The 6000-nt window shown below is 44.9% G+C and overlaps 1 protein-coding gene across 1 annotated transcript in view; it reads right to left on the bottom strand.

Annotated features, from left to right (window-relative positions):
• Nucleotides 1–6000, bottom strand: part of LOC117450824 (transcription activator BRG1-like) — a 57461-nt gene that overhangs the window by 20129 nt on the left and 31332 nt on the right. The window lies entirely within an intron of this gene.

The raw sequence follows: 6000 nt of genomic DNA, 5'->3' as shown, positions 1-6000 counted from the left end.
CATTACATTGCATTTAGCTGACGCTTTTATCCAAAGCGACTTACAATAAGTACATTCGACCAGGAAGACACAACCTTGAAGAAAACAGAATCATATAAGAACATCAGGTTTCAAAGAGCCAATCGTTTCAAGTGCTACTCAACTGGCTTTAGATAAGCCAGTCCTTTATTAGTATATAAGTGCTCTGTTAGCAGTTCTTTGTTAGTCATTCTATCGCTCGAGGTGGAGTTGAAAGAGATGAGTTTTCAGTCTGCGCCGGAAGGTGTGTAAGCTTTCTGCGGTCCTGATTTCAATGGGGAGCTCATTCCACCATCTTGGAGCCAGGATAGCAAACCCACGGGCTTCTGCTGATGGGAACTTGGGCCCCCTCGCAGCGAGGGTGCAGCGAGTCGTTTGGCTGATGCAGAGCGAAGTGCACGTGCTGGGGTGTACGGTTTAACCATGTCCTGGATGTAGGAAGGGCCAGATCCATTCGCAGCATGGTACGCAAGTACCATTGTCTTGAAGTGGATTCTAGCAGTTACCGGAAGCCAGTGGAGGGAGCGGAGGAGCGGCGTGGTGTGGGAACATTTAGGAAGGTTGAAGACCAGACGAGCCGCTGCATTCTGGATGAGCTGCAGAGGTCGGGTGGCACATGCAGGTAGACCAGCCAGGAGGGAGTTGCAGTAGTCTAGGTGTGAGATGACGAGAGCCTGGACCAGAACCTGCGTGGCTTTCTGGGTCAGCTGGGGACGTATCCTCCTGATGTTGAAAAGCGTGTATCTGCAGCAGCGGGTTGTAGCAGCGATGTTTGCAGTGAAGGACAGGTTGTTATCTAGGGTCACACCCAGATTCCTTGCAGTCTGAGTCGGGGAAACAACAGAGGTGCCGATGTTGATAGTTAGGTCAAGAGAGGGACAATCTTTTCCCGGAAGGAAAAGCAGTTCAGTCTTGTCAAGGTTGAGCTTGAGATGGTGAGCAGACATCCACTGAGAGATATCAGCTAGACAAGCAGAGATGCGTGCGACGACCTGGGTCTCTGAGCGGGGAAAGGACAGGATTAGTTGGGTGTCGTCAGCGTAGCAGTGGTATGAAAAACCATGCGGGCTAATGACAGATCCGAGCGAGTTTGTGTACAAAGAGAAGAGGAGGGGACCGAGAACAGAGCCCTGAGGGACCCCTGTAGTTAATTGACAAGGGTCGGACTCGGACCCTCTCCAGGTTACCCTGTAGGTGCGGTCTTTGAGGTATGAGGTGAGGAGGGAAAGTGCAGAGCCTGAGACTCCAAGTTCTTGGAGAGTGCGAAGGAGGATCTGATGATTCACCGTGTCGAATGCAGCAGACAGGTCCAACAGGATGAGGACAGAGGAGAGGGAGGCTGCTTTAGCCGTGTGCAGTTCCTCAGTGACAGCAATGAGAGCAGTTTCTGTGGAGGAGAAGATCCTGGTGTCTCTACTTTAAAGAGTCCTCTTCTGCTGATGGTCAGGTGTATATCAGTATGTGGTGTCTCTACTTTAAAGAGTCCTCTCTTGCTGATGTTCAGGTGTATATCAGTATGTAGTGTCTCTACTTTAAAGAGTCCTCTCCTGCTGATGTTCAGGTGTATATCAGTATGTAGTGTCTCTACTTTAAAGAGTCCTCTCCTGCTGATGTTCAGGTGTATATCAGTATGTAGTGTCTCTACTTTAAAGAGTCCTCTCCTGCTGATGTTCAGGTGTATATCAGTATGTCGTGTCTCTACTTTAAAGAGTCCTCTCCAGCTGATGTTCAGGTGTATATCAGTATGTAGTGTCTCTACTTTAAAGAGTCCTCTCCTGCTGATGTTCAGGTGTATATCAGTATGTAGTGTCTCTACTTTAAAGAGTCCTCTCCTGCTGATGTTCAGGTGTATATCAGTATGTAGTGTCTCTACTTTAAAGAGTCCTCTGCCGCTGATGTTCAGGTGTATATCAGTAATCCATCACGCTTCAAGTCAGGTCGATAATGAAACTACAAAGCACCTTTTAAATATTTCTTTGGGACATACCATGAACAGCTCAAACTCCTCTTCACTTCTGGCGATCATCTGGTTGACGGTTTCGTCATCGGGAACCTCGTCCTCTTCCTGTTGCTGAAAAAATACAAAAACAAAGGATGTTTAGTGACAGAAGGCCAGCGGTGATGCATGTCGCGCCTCAGAGCCACGTTAGTTCAACTAATCTACAGGAACGAGGGAGAAATAGTTATACAGAGGATTTCATTATGATTTACTCGGGCTGTGCCGAAGAGAATAAAAGCTTCCATCAAGGTTTTTATGAGAATGCGTCACAATATTTCACAAAGCCTTCACCCTAAAATAAAAAACCTCAGACAAAGTAATGTTTCTATATTAGTCAGGGGGGTTTCTAGAAAAATGTAGTACGCTACTTTTACTTTACCCTCCTGTTGTGTTTCGATACATGAGAGTAACACATGCGCCACTTCCGGGCAAAAAGTACGGCTCCGCCCACTTTTGGGGGAAAACGAAGCTGTCAGTTGAACGGCGGTCGATACAAATTCTGAAGTTTTTGCCACTCCGATCAGAAATGTTTGAAAACCGTGGATCTTCTGATCGTCAAAGAGCCCGGTCACGACGGCCAGTCAGGCAAACAGTTACATTAAATCATTGGAAATCGACGATCGGGCTCGATATGTGGTTAAATATAGCAGTAGGCGATCGATGTCCACAGATGAGAGTAACATCTACGTCACTTTACGGCCCCGCCCACTTTTGGGGGAAACCAAAGCTGTCATTTTAATGGTCCTTTCTTCTTAGAGGAAGTACAGAAAAACGTATCTCTGGATTTGTTTTAATGTTTGAGGTGCAATAAACGACACAGCAGCTTGTTGGCGTGATAAAACTATTATTTTCCGCCTCGCTCGCCTACTGATTTGAATTAAACCATATATCGAGCCCGATCGTCGATTTCTAATGATTTAATGTAATAGTTTGCCTGTCTGACCATCGTAACCGGGCTCTTTGAAGATCAGAAAATCCACGGTTTTCAAACATTTCTGATCGGACTGGCAAAAACTTCAGAATTTGTATCGACCGCCGTTCAAATGACAGCTTTGTTTTCCCTCAAAAGTGGGCGGGCCGTAATTTTCGTAATCTATAGACATCCATAGTTTTGTAAAAATTATTCCGTGTCCTTTGTATATTCACGTACCAGTAGTCTGAGACTTTGTTTACGGCTTAAAAGGGTGTTGAATAACATTTGGTCCATAATTGTGTTATAAAACCAAAGTAAGGGGCGAGACACAAACACGACAGGAGGGTTAAATATAAAATCGGAGTACTTCTTCAACATTGGGCGTAAAGGAAGGATATTAAGGAGCTCAGAAAACCTGTCCAATGTGGAAAGGAATTAGACGGACAGAGAAGGGGAAAGAAAGACAATGAGACTGGAGGCAGGGTGTGTGTGTGTGTGTGTGTGTGTTGCGCATCAGGACCCACCCATGCTTTGGGCCGGCCTCCTGCCTGCGCCCCGACTCATCTTGCTCCTCGGTCTCCAGGATGGCCTGAAGGAAGGCGCGGCGCTCGCAGCCCGAAGACTTCTGGTCGAACATGCCGGCCTGGATGACCTTCTGGTCCACGTTCAGCTTGTACTTGGCGGCGGCCAGGATCTTCTCCTCCACGCTGTTGACGGTGCAGAGGCGGAGGACGCGCACCTCGTTCTGCTGCCCGATGCGGTGAGCTCTGTCCTGGGCCTGGAGGTCCTGGAGGAGAGAAACACACGCGGGCTAGTTTATTTATCCTTTACTCAAGTACTGTACGAGCCGCATTTAAGTTGATTTTGATTTATTTGGAACCTTTATTAAATGCATTTTTCTGTTTCAGTGAGAGGTGGGCTTTGCTCAGGTGAAGGGGGCGGGGCTTTAAGTTGGAGGTGCGGTGTGTGACGGGAGAGCAGCAGCAATACCGTCATTGACACGCAGACGCAGCCTTATACTTAGTCAAATACAGATTATTAGGATCTGCTGTTTAAGTTTATGTTAAATATTGTTTTCGTATTTTGTTTTGCTGGAAATAAACGTTGAAAAGCAACCGAAACGTCCGGTGGATTGTGTACCGCGAGTCTGACACTGCTTCCGAGGCCCAAGCTCGACATGTGGCCAAGAACAATAACCTTTGAGGTGAAGGTTACGAGACAAACCTTTTGGGATTTTGGCCACGACAAGTACAGATACTCAGGTTTAAAAATACTCTGGTAAAAGTAGAAGTACTGACTAAACTTCTTTACTCAAGTAGAAGTACAGATACTCGTGTTTACAAATACTCCGGTGAAAGTAGAAGTACTGACTAAACTTCTTTACTCAAGTAGAAGTACAGATACTCGTGTTTACAAATACTCCGGTGAAAGTAGAAGTACTGACTAAACTTCTTTACTCAAGTAGAAGTACAGATACTCGTGTTTACAAATACTCCGGTGAAAGTAGAAGTACTGACTAAACTTCTTTACTCAAGTAGAAGTACAGATACTCGTGTTTACAAATACTCCGGTGAAAGTAGAAGTACTGACTAAACTTCTTTACTCAAGTGAAAGTAAAGAGGCTTTGAAATGTGATTCAGTAAAAAGTACCCATAGCTAGCAGCTGGGAGCCTCGCTGCGGGGAAGCAGTGTGTGGACCTCTTTCACCTGTGCAACTTACACGATCCGGTTTAAACACATTTAAATAATTGGTTTAAATGACATATTAATAATGACGACCGTCCGTCCTGTGATTCTCCAGAACACACAGATGGCCAGTCCGCCCCGGTGTAGCATATTGCCTTCGATGAGAGATGAGCAGATATCCACTGGGCTTTCAACTAAAGACACAGCCCCGCACACATTGGGGCATTTGTACATCAAAATAATATTAGGGCTGTCAAACGATTACAATTTTAATCAGATTAATCACCATTCGAACTATGTCCAAAATATGCCATTTCTTTATGTACATTGTTGTGGGAATGGAAAGATAAATGAAAGAAGGCGGATATATCCATTTAACGTATGTATGTATGTTTATTATAACATTTTTCTGCATGTCAAAATGAAAGACAGCCCACACACCTATCAATCATCAAACCGTGGAGTCTTATTTCATTACGTGTTGTATCGATGTTTATAGAGATGCACTACAGCAAAAGTATTCTCCGTCGGGACTTCCTGCAACAACACCACGCCGTTATCTTGATTCTGATTGGCCAGAAGACATTATCAAAGATGTTCTATTGAGAAGACGATCACTACGTGACAAAAGTTTTCACAACCGTTTCTAGTCTTCGGTATTTCCAGACAAGCGGCTACTGAAATCAATCTGACTAACTGCTGTCTGTGCAATTTACTCCGCGAGTTGGCAGACTTTATTTTGCTTACTTTAAAATCATTTTTCATGGTGGGGCTAAGCCATTTCTTGGTATGGGTGTAGCCTACCCCAGCCATACCCTGGCGCTGCCCCTAGTGGCACGTATGGGGCGGGCCATTCTGCACATGCGTTAAATGCGTTAAATATTTTAACGCAATAAATTAAAAAAAATCATTACCGCCGTTAACGCGATAATTTTGACAGCACTAATATATAAAGTAGCACAAACAGATGATCAAATCCAAGGGGGCGAAGCTGGTCTGTCGCACAAGAACGGTTGTTGAGATGATGTTCGATTATCAATAAAAAGGCTGAAAGAAGGTCCTTCTTACTCAAAGCAGGCAAGACCGTCTTTGTAAAAATGGCTCAAATTAGGTTATCTCTGCCCCCTTTAAGTTGCGTGTCCTCTCCCCCTATGACTATGCACGTCATTCAGTATGGTATTCCTTATTATTTCTTGTTGGCTGTTCCGTTTGTCTTCCAGGTTGGAAAAGGGAAGCATGATTTCCACCCCAAAGAAATCTGTGCTATTGCCAACACTACAACAACTCTAATTCTTGCCCAGTATATGTGTCTAATATCTCGTCAGAACGTGTCTCTTCTCCTGATATGAGACGCAATAACTTCAAAGTGACACTGCAGTGAGAT

The sequence above is a fragment of the Pseudochaenichthys georgianus genome, chromosome 8 (genome assembly GCF_902827115.2).
Source record: "Pseudochaenichthys georgianus chromosome 8, fPseGeo1.2, whole genome shotgun sequence".
NCBI classification, from domain to species: Eukaryota; Metazoa; Chordata; class Actinopteri; order Perciformes; family Channichthyidae; genus Pseudochaenichthys; species Pseudochaenichthys georgianus.
This window is presented reverse-complemented; position numbering and strand designations above follow the sequence as displayed.